This window comes from Culex pipiens, chromosome 3 (assembly GCF_016801865.2).
Source record: "Culex pipiens pallens isolate TS chromosome 3, TS_CPP_V2, whole genome shotgun sequence".
Taxonomy (NCBI): Eukaryota; Metazoa; Arthropoda; class Insecta; order Diptera; family Culicidae; genus Culex; species Culex pipiens.
Window position 1 is genome coordinate 162349527 of NC_068939.1, and position 13999 is coordinate 162363525.

At 33.6% G+C, this 13999-nt stretch overlaps 1 protein-coding gene across 1 annotated transcript in view; it reads left to right on the forward strand.

Annotated features, from left to right (window-relative positions):
* Positions 1-1402: 1402 nt before the first annotated feature.
* Positions 1403-13999, forward strand: part of LOC120429861 (very low-density lipoprotein receptor-like) — a 373714-nt gene continuing 361117 nt past the window's right edge. Inside the window, exon 1 of the mRNA XM_052709697.1 lies at positions 1403-1537. The gene's annotated coding sequence lies outside the window, so the exon portion shown is untranslated. The remainder of the gene's footprint in view (positions 1538-13999) is intronic.

The following is a 13999-nucleotide window of genomic DNA, read 5'->3' on the forward strand; positions in this document are numbered from 1 at the left end:
AAGATCGGAAAATTTCACGGATATTTCATATTTCAACATTGTAAATCGGACCACTAAATGCTGAGATATCGACATTAGAAAATGGTTGCTTGAGTGAGACTTAGAAAACATCAATTTTCCTGTTTTTAAACCTTTGCATGGCAATATCTCAGCAACTAAGTGTCGTATCAACAAAGTTCAATAAAGCAAAATATAGAGAATTTTTTCAGCTTTTCAAAAATATTTTTTTCAAAGCTGTTTGCCCAGTTGTGCACTTATTTAAAAAATTGAAAAACTGCGACTATTTTCAAAAAAGTCACCTAAAAATGGATTTAACTTGAAAACGGTGCACTTTATCCAAATTCCACTAAAGTACTTTTTGATTGCAAATTTTACATCAAAAAATGAAATCAAAAAATTTTTGCGACCAATTTTTCGATTTTTTGAAAAAATCAGTATTGATTCAAAAATTCATAACTCGCTCAAAGATTTTTTGCACAACCTGGAAATTTCTGAAAAGTTGGCATTTGTTGCCCTCGAAAACATATAAAAAAAAAATTAAGAATAGTGTTTTTTTGCAAATCAAGTTTTAGTGACAAAAAGTTAAGCAAAAAATCACCAAAAATTTTTTTACCGTGTATCATTTTTTTTTGCAGTGTAGTCCGTACCTACAACTTTGCCGAAGACACCAAACCGATCAAAAAATTTCTTCTAAAGATACAAATTTTTGAATTTTCATACATCATTTTTGTATGGCCAGCTGCCAAATTTGTATGGAAAATTATATGGAAATACTAATGATGCAAAATGGTTTCTTTGGGCATACCGAAGGCACCAAAAAAGTTTTAGTTGGATTAGAAAATACAAAAATTAAAATTAAAAGAAAAATACCATTTTGTAGAGAATTGCTCTGCTTTCAAATCATTTTATCACTTTTCAGAAACTCATTGCATTGCCTTATAGAGAAATTTAAATCCTTTTGAATTCTGTAGAGGAAAAGTCATGGCAACTATTAATTAGCAGTTGAGCAGTTTTCTATACTGGTCCTGGAGCAAATGCTATCTTCCAAGCACTTTGAAAATTATATGTTGATAAATCGTACAGTCTACCATTCAGCCGGATTTTAATTGAAGAGAGGAATTTTTTCTTTGTATTTCATCCTTTAATAATACTATTTGTAAAGGCTCTAGAATACTGAATACTGAATATTGTTATGTTTTGTCAGTGAAAATATTCTTTTTAATCCCTAATTCGGCTCGTAAAATGCCTCCCAACTGGTCCAGATTTCGGTGCCTAAATTCCGCCAGCAGCTGCATCAATTTCCCATGTTCTATGTTCCATTTCCCGTAGTTTTTTTTTGTTGCACTCCAGCTCAGATTTTAATCTACTTTATATTTTTCCGTGTTTTTTTTCCCCCCAGTGAACGGCACCCTGCAGTGTTCGGAGCGCCAGTTCCGCTGCAACGACGGCCACTGCATCCACGTGAGCTTCATCTGCGACGGGGACGCGGACTGTGCCGACGCCAGCGACGAGCATCCTCGGGAGTGCAAAATTACAGGTAAGTTTTGAAGGGAGGGGAGGCTCTAAGGGACGGTGGATTGTCGCCATCGTGACGCGACTAGGATCGTGAAGTGGGGTTAGTTTGGGAAAATTTTAAGAATCTTTTGACAATCACGTTGACATGAACTGTGGTGAATTTAGAGTTGTCGAGGTGAGTTTCTTGTCATTCAAATTGACCGTTAAATTTTTGATTTACGAGTTTCAAAATAAGAATTACGTCTGAATGTCTGTGATGAAAGTCTGTTCGAATTTCGGATTAATTTTTTAAAGAAGATTTTTGGCTGTTTTAACTCAAAACAACCCCATCTGACAGTCACAAAAACCCCACCAACTATCAAACTAGCTTACCGTTGTCCGCTAACCGCGCGGCCCCGGGGGGAACACTTTTTCATGAAATTTAATTTTCCGGATTATTTGCTGCTACTCGGGAGTTTCTACTCACACACCGCAGGTTGGTTGGCGCCACCATCGGAGTGTTGTCATGGCATAGTTTTGTTATCGCATTGCATTTGTGGCAGATTACCAGCCGGTTGCAGCAGTTTGCGGACTGGGTAGGGAAATTGGTCTGTGGCTGTTTTTTCTTCTTTTTTCGCTTCTTTCTGTTGTTGCGAGCAGCATAAAACATGCGCCGGAAAAGTTTATGCTCGCCGGAACCGCCGAAATTGGCACCGTGTCGCGTGGGGTGGTGACAAATTTTCGAGCATTTCGGAGTTGTCTCCGGGGAGGGAGACGACTGTTTGATTGTGGCAGAGAAAGTGGTTGTAATTGGTTGAAAAAAGTGTTGCAGTAATTGGTGTTGATGGTGATGACAAGTTGGTGTTACTGTTGGTTGAAATAGTTTTGATTACATTTCACAATTTTTGTTTTGTTTTGAGATTTTTCAAATAGATTTCAAATTAATTGACAGAGTCAAGTCAGGTATGAAATTTGGAAATACAAATTATTAAAGCAATTCTTATGTGAAACTCTTATGCTTAAGAAGTTCACTAGGATTTTGCTAAATTGTTCATACATTCCCTTTAATAAAAGAAGCTATTTTTCATTAATATTTTTACATTCAAGTTTCTACACCCAAACGGCATGATTTTCGCATGATTGTGATGCATGGCGGCATGACAGTATAACAGAATCATGAAAACTGTCCTCTTGCATTTTTTGCGATACAGGGGTGTGACATTTTTGCCCGTTACCGACAATTATCGACATTACCGACGGCTTTTTGGTTGTATTTCACAATAAATGCTCGGGGACGGGTGGTGAGAACTGCAGATCGCTGACATGTTTATACGCGGACAAAAATGATCTACGGCAGGTGTGCCCAACCTTTTGGCCCTGCGGGCCAGAAGTTATTTATCTGAAGCAGTGGCGGGCCGGAAATAATGTTTGATAAAAATTGAAAATGGAAAAATATCAGTTTTTTTTAGTTATTCTTACAATTTCTATAATTAAATTTATTCTAAAAATATATTTTTTGCTAATTTCTTGACTCATTTTGCGAAATATTTCAAATATATTTGCAGCAAACCGGTTTTCTGTAGAAATAATTTACTCTTAGATAAATAATTCAAACTTAGATTTTCTTTACATTTTTTTACTTATTTGTTTTCTTAAAACTACATTATCGTATTACCACACCAAGTGCCTCAAAACAGAAAAACTGAAAATTAAAGAATCAAAACTGTAAAAAATGCAATATCCAAGTTTTTTTCATCGTATATTTCAACATTTTACAAAATTGATAATTATGGTTTTCTCGTCTCAATTTTCAATTAAATTATTGATTTTGAAAACATCAATGCAGAAATGATAAAAATTAAATTCAAACATAAAAAATATTTGAATTTGAAACAAAAACATTGCTGAAGCGAAAAAGCTAGATGAGATCACAAGCTTGTTTTTCAAATCTAGACTCTAAATTTATTTATCGAATGTTTCATTTCCAGCCTAAAGGGCCAATAATTAAACTATTTTGAAATGCCGTCGCGGGCCGGATGAAATGGCTTCACGGGCAAACGTTTTTGACTGAGTTATGCATTTTTATTCAAAACTGAATTTTTCAAAAAATCGAAACATTGATCACTTAAAAATTTTACCTTCATTTTTCGATGTAAAATCGAATTTGCAATGAAAAAGTACTGCAGTGAAATTTTGATAAAGTGCACCGTCTTCAAGCTATACCGTAAAACGGGGTGACCTTCAATGCCGGGGTGACTTTGATAGGTTTCAGATTTTTCCGCAAAATGAAGAGTACAAATTAAATACGTACGGAATGGTTTGTAATCATACTGACAATGATAAAGAAGTGTTCAAAGTATCTCAAGAAGAACTTTTGATAAAATTTTGAATATTTTAAAAAGTTTGTTAACTATAATTAAGAAAAAAATGATGATAGACATTATTTCAAACTTCAGAAAGTGTCATGATTTTCTCAATGAACATGATTTTAAATCGGAAAACGGAATGCATTTTCGAATTTTTTATTTGGACAATTTTCCACTAAGAGATCCACTTCACTAAAAATAAATTGTAAATAATAAATAATGTATGTTTTTGAAACACAATTGAGCATGAGCATGAGCATGAGCATGGTTGACTGCCAATGAGCTGCTACTCCGTTATTGACAGATCAGCTGAAGTTAAACAATGAATCAAAAATGATCAGTGCGAGCAAACCATCCGTTCACTGTTTAACCCCTGAAGACCCCGACTTTATTAGTCAATACCGGCGCCCTCCCAAGAAGCCTGCAGTTCAACAAAAGGGAGGAATGTTAGTCCGATAGTTGAAGTTGCAGACTCATCAAGCACATAGTTTTTCGCTATATACTTGTTGATACCGCTTGAGACCGTTGAATCCACAGCATCTCCTTCAAGCATCACGTGATTATTTTTTTTGGGTTAGTAGGATAAGGTATTGGCTTTTCGATGCCTCCCGAGCTACGATGCTATGGGGAGGACTTTCATAACAAACCCGTCGGCGAGCCTTCCGAGCAACGATGCTATGGGAAGGTCTTTCTAATTAGCACACCAAAACACTCGCGCACAGGTATTTAAATACTGAATAAATGTAATTTTTCATCACGATTACCCAGACGACATTGATGATATAGGAAGGACTTTTTAACAGTCATTTACAGTAATACTTAAACTTATTTTAATGCAACAATTCACACGACGTCGTGCCTCCCGATCAACGATGATGTAGGAAGGACTTGAGCAAGCCAATCAGGATGAAACACGAAATAAAATTCTTTTCTTTTCACACACAATGCCGCATAATTGACCGCGCGTCACCACTCAACTCTAATGTATGTTTTTGAAACACAATAAAAAAAAATCTCCAAATTTATAGGCAATGTTAGTTTAATGCATCAAAATCAGTTTAAAGTGCAATATAAATCAATAATTTTATAAAAAAATCTAGTTTTAACGAATTTCAGGAAAAAAATGACTATTTTTTTTTGTTTTCGAAAAGATCGGAAAATTTGACGAATGTTTCATATTTCAACATTGAAAATCGGACCATTAGTTACATTAGAAAAAAGTGGGTAGTTTGGGTGAGACTTAGAAAATATCAATTTTTCTGTTTTTAAATCAGTGCATGGCAAAAGAAAATTTTCTCAGCATTTTTAAAAACATTTTTTCAAAAGTGGGCAAAAATGTGCACAAATTTTAAAAAATGAATAACTGCGACTATTTTCAAAAAAGTTACTTAAAAATGGCTATAACTTTACTAGAGTATTAATGTCTTTGTTGTCCCCTAAAACATATCAGAAAATAAAAAAAAAAAATAAAAAAGGTTTTTTTGCAAATCAAGTTTTACTAACAAATGTGAGTTTTTTTTTAGTGTAGCCCTTATCCATACCTACAACTTTGCCGAAAACACCAAATCCATCAAAAAAAATCTTCAAAAGATTCAGGTTTTTGAATTTTCATACATCATTACTGTATGGATAGCTGCCAAATATGTATGGACAATTATATGGACAAACTTATGATGCAAAATGGCTTCTTTGGGTATACCAAAGGCGCGGATCTTCTGATTAATAAAATTCTACCAACTTCCTACACATTTTTTCATCGAGTGAAAAACAATAAAGGCTTCCTTTGGCAACCCATCGATTAGTTTAAGAATAAAAAAGGTGCGAAGCACTTAATCTTTCAGCGAACAAAAACAGATCTAAAATGTTTCAAAACGATTCACATCAGCAGCAAAAATTATGTCACGCTTGAGCTTGAACATATCCTAGTACTTTGTTAATGTTTACAGCTGTAGTCCAGTTGTATTAGTGGAGAGCAATGTGGAGCTTTCGAAAATCACGTTACGCGTTCTGTCTCAGCACTCAGTTTAAGACAATCCAATATTCTTTTTTTGCTGTTTTTTAACCCGCCTACAACAAAAATCAAATTGTAATTAGGCAATCAGGCTATTATGTCTACCGTAGAAAATTGTTTTAATTTCAACCAAAAATACCTGTTAGGTAAATATCAACCATATTTTTGCTTGTTTTTCATCGTGTCAATGATTGCGTCCAACCTACTGGACTTCGCTATTGTTGGTCGACCAAATTTTACTGGCCCATGGAGCAAAACAACAGAACATGTTACAATGCGTTTGGGTAATTCTTTATCAACTCACACGAAATCGGGAAAAGCTGCCCCAACCCCTCTCCCGTGAAACATTGTTCTATGGGGTAACTTTTGTCCCTGATCACGAATCCGAGGTCCGTTTTTTGATATCTTGTGACGGAGGGGCGGTACGACCCCTTTCATTTTTGAACATTCGAAAAAAGAGGTGTTTTTCAAGAATTTGCTGCCTGAAACGGTGAGGTCTAGAATGTTTGAACTCCAAATTGGCATGCAATATACTCAAAATCTGTTACATGAATCCTTTTATTACAGCAAATTTCATTAAAACATTTTTAAATATCCCTAAAATTCTTCAACCACATCAAAAATTGCTCCCAAAAATGGGAACAACCTCGCCGTTCACCTTGACGCCAGGGCCATAAATCAAGCCTACGTTCAGGCGCACCGCGTCCCAACCATAAACCGCCAAAAATCCAGGCAAAATCCAGGCACAACACCTTACCGCAGGCTCTGTACAGCTGACTGGGAGCGACCTCTACCAAACACGGTGTCACGGGTTTGCTACGATGAACCTCACATTCATCTCACGCGGCCACACACACACACCCACACTGACAACAATTTTGACTGGGTGATTCACCTGGTGTGTGTGGTGCTACTTTTGCACAGTAAAATAAAGTTCTTTGTCTAAACGAGTTGTATATTGTTTATAAAAAAAATTGTAATTCGAATGTTTAGTCGATGAATTATAAATTATCACATTTTTTACAAAACTTTTGACAGTGCCTACATTTCGGCGATAAATAGAAACATTTTTCAACGGTTGCTTGGCTGGCAACACTGCTGCTGCTGCTACTGATGTGGTGAGAGTTATGATAAATTGCATACATTTGGGCGCACCGAATCTCCCTTGAGGCAGTCTGCGGGGTGAAATAATGGCTGTCTTGTGGTCTGCTCTTTCTTTCGGGTGAGAAAGTTTAATCGAACTTGGAATTTATGCAGGTTTTTTTATTGTTAAGATTTTCAACGTTATGGACATTTGAATTAAATAAATGAAAAAATGTAGAAATTTAATTATTCCACCAGCTTTTCGCACAGAACAGATTCCACCAGATGTGACCACTCCTCAGAGTTGTTTGCCAAATTCAATTAAGGCTAAAAATAAACACCACTTTTCAATGAGTTTCCCGCCCAAGTTCCTTCCCCCAGCCTTAGCGCCTTCAAGTTGTCATCGAAAGTATAGAAAGCTGGCCACTTTATGGGCGATAATCGAAGCATCGAGCGGCGAAAAACAAGTGCGCGAGGAAATCCGTGGATTTTGCCGGGCTGACCTTATTTCAATTAAAACCGCAAACGAGAAAGTGAGAGAACGACGGGTTTGTAAATTTCTGAAAATTTTCCTCGCCAGAGGGTGAGGCTTAGGGTGATTTGGTGATGTTTTTTTGCGCGTGGGACGAAATACAAACAAAATTTAATGGGATTGAAGCTTTTGCTTTGGGACGGAATTCGTGGAAGGTTAGTTCATTTGAGGGGATAATTTAAAATTCATGAACATAGAAAGGATGATGTTATTTGATAATTTTTTTTTCATTTATTTTGAAAAAAAAAAAATCTTAAGCAAGTGCCCAAAAAACAAAAAACAAACCAAAAATAAAAAAAAAAACTAAACAGGAAAACAAAAAACAAAAAACAAAAAACAAAAAACAAAAAACAAAAAACAAAAAAACAAAAAACAAAAAACAAAAAACAAAAAACAAAAAACAAAAAACAAAAAACAAAAAACAAAAAACAAAAAACAAAAAACAAAAAACAAAAAACAAAAAACAAAAAACAAAAAACAAAAAACAAAAAACAAAAAACAAAAAACAAAAAACAAAAAACAAAAAACAAAAAACAAAAAACAAAAAACAAAAAACAAAAAACAAAAAACAAAAAACAAAAAACAAAAAACAAAAAACAAAAAACAAAAAACAAAAAACAAAAAACAAAAAACAAAAAACAAAAAACAAAAAACAAAAAACAAAAAACAAAAAACAAAAAACAAAAAACAAAAAACAAAAAACAAAAAACAAAAAACAAAAAACAAAAAACAAAAAACAAAAAACAAAAAACAAAAAACAAAAAACAAAAAACAAAAAACAAAAAACAAAAAACAAAAAACAAAAAACAAAAAACAAAAAACAAAAAACAAAAAACAAAAAACAAAAAACAAAAAACAAAAAACATAAAACAAAAAACAAAAAACAAAAAACAAAAAACAAAAAACAAAAAACGAAAAACAAAAAACAAAAAACAAAAAACAAAAAACAAAAAACAAAAAACAAAAAACAAAAAACAAAAAACAAAAAACAAAAAACAAAAAACAAAAAACAAAAAACAAAAAACAAAAAACAAAAAACAAAAAACAAAAAACAAAAAACACAAAAACACAAAAACACAAAAACACAAAAACACAAAAACACAAAAACACAAAAACACAAAAACACAAAAACACAAAAACACAAAAACACAAAAACACAAAAACACAAAAACACAAAAACACAAAAACACAAAAACACAAAAACACAAAAACACAAAAACACAAAAACACAAAAACACAAAAACACAAAAACACAAAAACACAAAAACACAAAAACACAAAAACACAAAAACACAAAAATACAAAAACACAAAAACACAAAAACACAAAAACACAAAAACACAAAAACACAAAAACACAAAAACACAAAAACACAAAATCACAAAAACACAAAAACACAAAAACACAAAAACACAAAAACACAAAAACACAAAAACACAAAAACACAAAAACACAAAAACACAAAAACACAAAAACACAAAAACACAAAAACACAAAAACACAAAAACACAAAAACACAAAAACACAAAAACACAAAAACACAAAAACACAAAAACACAAAAACACAAAAACACAAAAACACAAAAACACAAAAACACAAAAACACAAAAACACAAAAACACAAAAACACAAAAACACAAATACACAAAAACACAAAAACACAAAAACACAAAAACACAAAAACACAAAAACACAAAAACACAAAAACACAAAAACACAAAAACACAAAAACACAAAAACACAAAAACACAAAAACACAAAAACACAAAAACACAAAAACACAAAAACACAAAAACACAAAAACACAAAAACACAAAAACACAAAAACACAAAAACACAAAAACACAAAAACACAAAAAAAAAAATCACTTGCATTCCAAGCATACGATAATTACTAGTAACCTATTCTGATGGGAAATTGACTTAACGTAGCTATAAGCAGTACAGTCTATTAAAGAAATAATTTTAGCATAATGGTACTTTTGGATTTTCTTACATTTTTCGACAAGCATTTCATCAAACCTTCCAAACTTCAAAAAGGTTTCAATTTCAATTGTTTTTAAAGCCCTTTTTCCACTCGGATGGCCGTTTCTTGTATATTTTCATCTTTCGGTGTGATTAAAACCAGAACACCTGTCGACGCCATCGCAGCAACCTGTCACCATCGTTACGATAACCACAATCAACGTCATCACCGTGTCACAATAACCACAGCCTGCTTCACGTGTTTCACGTGAGAACGGTTCTCAGAATGTTTGAGGACAAAGTCATGTTGAATTCTGCTTTATTTTTAGTTTTTTTTGATGATATTGAGGAAATTTAAAAATAACCTAGTAAAGAAAAAACTATGCAAAACATCCAAGATAAATTTTTCATACATTTGTTTTTATTGCAGTTGGGAATTGAAATCCCTCGACTTGTTGGTGAAACCTGAGTCGAGTAAAACTCAGAAAAAAGTCAGCATCACGAACTTCATTCTGCGCAGATACAGGCAGACTGTGTGTAAAATTTAATTTGAAGCCAACTTTTTTAATGAAATTATTTATTTATGGAGCCAACACTCGGCACTGCACAGCTCGGGGCGTCCGTGTTGATCCACTTCTGGTGCTGCACGCCCCCTTCGTGGTTCTGGGAAAACCACACTCGGAGACGTCGTTGTTCCGGAAGACCTGCACCAACCATGTCGGACGGATTTGAGGTGGTAGACAAATAAATCTCGGGTTTTATCATCACTGGGAGGGACTAGGGGGGGGGGACCGGGGTCCACAAACTTTTTCTCTTCATTTCGTTGGTCCACAAGGGTCATCCAACGCTGGTTTTGCTACCTTTTTTTTCGTTCGTTCTATCATTGAATGGCAATGTTGAGCCTTAGGGGAGGAGCCCAGAAAGCCAGATGGTCAATATTGATGTCTGATGCGGTGTAGTTGCTTCCTTTTTACCCTCATTCTCTCTTGTCGGATGACCTCAAGCCGCAGGAGGTTGGTTTGAGGGGTAGGGGGGGGGGGACCTATTCCACATGGGATCGGATTAGAATGGTGGGTCAAAGGTAAACATTCTTGCTCGGTTTGGGAAAAGGGGCAAAGGGGAAAAAAAACTCGTCCTCGTACAATCGAGACTTGGACAGACTGTAAGCTTTTGCTACAAAAAGGCCGCAAGCACTTTTCAAATGGATGAAAATTCGATCGCCTTGCATTGGTAATCGCAAAAGCAACATACGAGATTGACGTCGTAAAATCATGACTTTAACCGGCGAAGAAGGACGATTTACCCATTTCAAAATTAATCTCATTAAATTTAATAATACATTTTAAAATATAAATGGGCAATTAGTAATTACAGTCTAGACTCAATTATCTGAAGGCTTCGATTTTAGAGCAATGCTGTACGAAATCGGTCTTTTTTTAATTTATTTTTTTTGTATTTTTTATTCAGTTGAAACTTTTTTGGTGTCTTCAGTATGCTCAAAGAAGCCATTTTGCATCATAAGTTTGTCAATGTAATTTTCCATACAAATTTGGTAGCTGTCCACACAAAAATGATATATGAAAATTCAAAAATCTGTTGCTTTTGAAGGAATTTTTTGATCGATTGGTGTCTTCGACAAAGTTGTAAGTATGGATAAGGACTACACTGAAAAAAATGAAACACGATAGTTTTTTTGGTGATTTTTAATTTCACTTTTGTCTCTTAATCTTGATTTGCAAAAACGCTTTTTTATTTTTTTATATGTTTTAGGGGACATCAAATGCCAACTTTTCAGAAACTTCCAGAATGTGCAAAAATTTTTTGACCGAGTTATGGAATTTTGAATCAACACAATTTTTTTTCAAAAGATCGAAATATTGGTAGCAAAAATTTTCATTTTCATTTTAGTGTTAAATCTTGATAAAGTGCACCGTCTTCAAGTAACAACTATTTTTATGGTCACTTTTTGAAAATAATCGCAGTTATACATTTTTTTAAATGTTTCATTATTTTAACATTGTGAATCGGACTATTAGTTGCTGAGATATCGAGATATTTTTCGTGAGTTTTTTTGTGACTTCTTAGGCTATTTTCACAACAAAATTTGACGAAAAAAAAATCGTGGGTTCACTTTCAAATTTGACTTTTAAACTTAAAAACAATTTAAAAATAGAAAAAATCTCATGAAAGTGTCGTGTTTTTTTCTTTCAGTGTTTTTCGGAAAGCCCGTCAAATTCCCTACAAGTTTGTCTAAGACCACTTTTTGATACGATACAACAGCTTCGAGATACAGAAATATTTTTTTTTTCGAGTTACAAAAATAATTGAAACACTTACGCCCTTCCCAAATGTCATTATCGAGTTAAACTGGCTCCATACACAGCAATTTCCCACCAAAACAGCATGATTCGAAAAAAAAGTTCTCCGATCGGTCTCAAAATATTTCTGGGGGTTCCTTGGCCAAAATAATTAGACCCGTATTTTTTGTTTGGCCATTAGGGTGACCTACACCGTGTTAGGGTGGTCCAAAAAATGGCAATTTTCGTTGATTTTTGAAAAAAAAAAACAAATTTTTCAAAAAAAAAAATCATAACTCCGCGCGGCGCGTCGAAAAACCCAGTTTTTTATTTTAAAAAATCGTACGTCGGAATGTGAAATCATAACTTCACCATTTTTTGGTGTGTTTTGTAAAATTTTCCGAGAAATCTGATAATTTTTTTTCTCAGACATAGGCTCTTTGGTCCCGATACCTTCAAAAGAGCATTTTAAGTTTTCATTTGACCTTTTCAAATGTTAGACTAGACAATTGAAACTTTCAACTATTTTTCCTTAAAGCCTAACTTATACGGTATAAGTTATACCTTTTCGCTTGCGCTCAAGACAGCCAAAATCGGTTGGAATGGCGCGTTATGATTTTTTTTTTGAAAAATGTGGTTCGATAAAAAAGTACCTAAAAAATTCCTGTGTTTTTTTGCAAATCATATTTTAGTGACAAAAAATTAAATTAAAAATCACAAAAAATACCGCGTCCCTATTCATACCTACAACTTTTTTAAAGACACTAAATTGATCGAAATATTCCTCCTAAAGATTCAGATTTTTTTTATTTACCATTTAGGCCGATGCAAATTGTTAACGCACATAAGAGCGTCTGTTGCTTGGGTTGTGGCATAATCGGATCTGGACAGAACTGAAACTCGCGGGTTAACTAGTGCACAGTAATTTGTAATCAAAACTTTATTGCTCTCGGTTTCTGTCGGTTTATTGAACTGTACTGGACGGTAATTAAACAAGAAAACTGTAACTTTCTACATCTTGAGCTGTATTTCAGAACAGGACGGTTCTGTTCTGTCTGATCTGTTCTGTACTGTGTCTCGCGGAGCAATGGCCACTTCTCGAGAAGATTCTTGTGACCAAAGCTGGTAGTTCTAGCGGGAAATTCTATAACATTGCCAAGAACTCATTTGGAGATGCTTAGAATTATTCTGTAGTACTAGATCTAACTGAACTGATACAAATCTACAATCTGAACCTTTTGCATGCGCAAACACAAATATTTAAAAAAGTTTTTGTCCCTCGGCCCTGGCCGAGGTCAAGGGGGGGGCAAAAAATAAAAAAATATAAAAATTCAAATAACAAGCCATAGTCTTCATATTTAAATGAAAAAAGTGTTTTAAAATGCATTTTACACTAGTTCAGTTGTTTTGCAATCATTAGTTTTCAAAAAATCTAAGATCTGACAAAAACAAAAATTGTATCGAAAAAAAAAGATTTTGCATCGAAAATTTTCAAACAATCTTAAGATTTTTCAATAAACCCAAACATGTTAAAAATGATTTTAAACGCAGGAGAATGTATTTTAATTTGATTTCAGCTGGTTGCACTTGAATTTTCATTGAAATTTTGAAGTTTATTGTAAAAATATTTTTTTTGACCCCTGATTTTTCGGACCAATTTTGAAGGGGGGGGGGGGGGGGGGTGACAAAATCTTTTAAAAATATTTGTACCAGCCTTATACCATACAAGACAGCTACCATTTTTTATGAAAAATTATATGGAATCATTAGTTTGATGCAAAATGGCTTCTTTGGGATTTAAAAATACAAAAAAATGAATTTAATTTAATTTTTAACGATGTTATAAAGACATCGCAAAACAAACATATTTGTAACACCAATTGAAAAAATGATAAAAATTTATGTTCTGGCAACACTGTCAATGATTTTACAAGTTAAGAATCTTTTTTTTTTTAAATTTATATTTATTCAAATTTCTTTTCCATGTACATTCATTCAGTTAAAATATTATTGAGTGTCCAATCACAAACGATGACTTTTCACCTCAATTTTAAATACTAGCAACTTTCATTTATTCATGAAATATTGTAGCTTTCGCTATTCAGTGATTTCAAATGTAGGAGGTCCTACATGTACAAAAGGGAAAAGGGATACCTTAAAACTAACTTATAAACTATGTAATGAGCGGATCAATGCAGCTGAAGACTGCAATGATTTTTGTCGAAATGCATCAATTATCTTATTGGACATA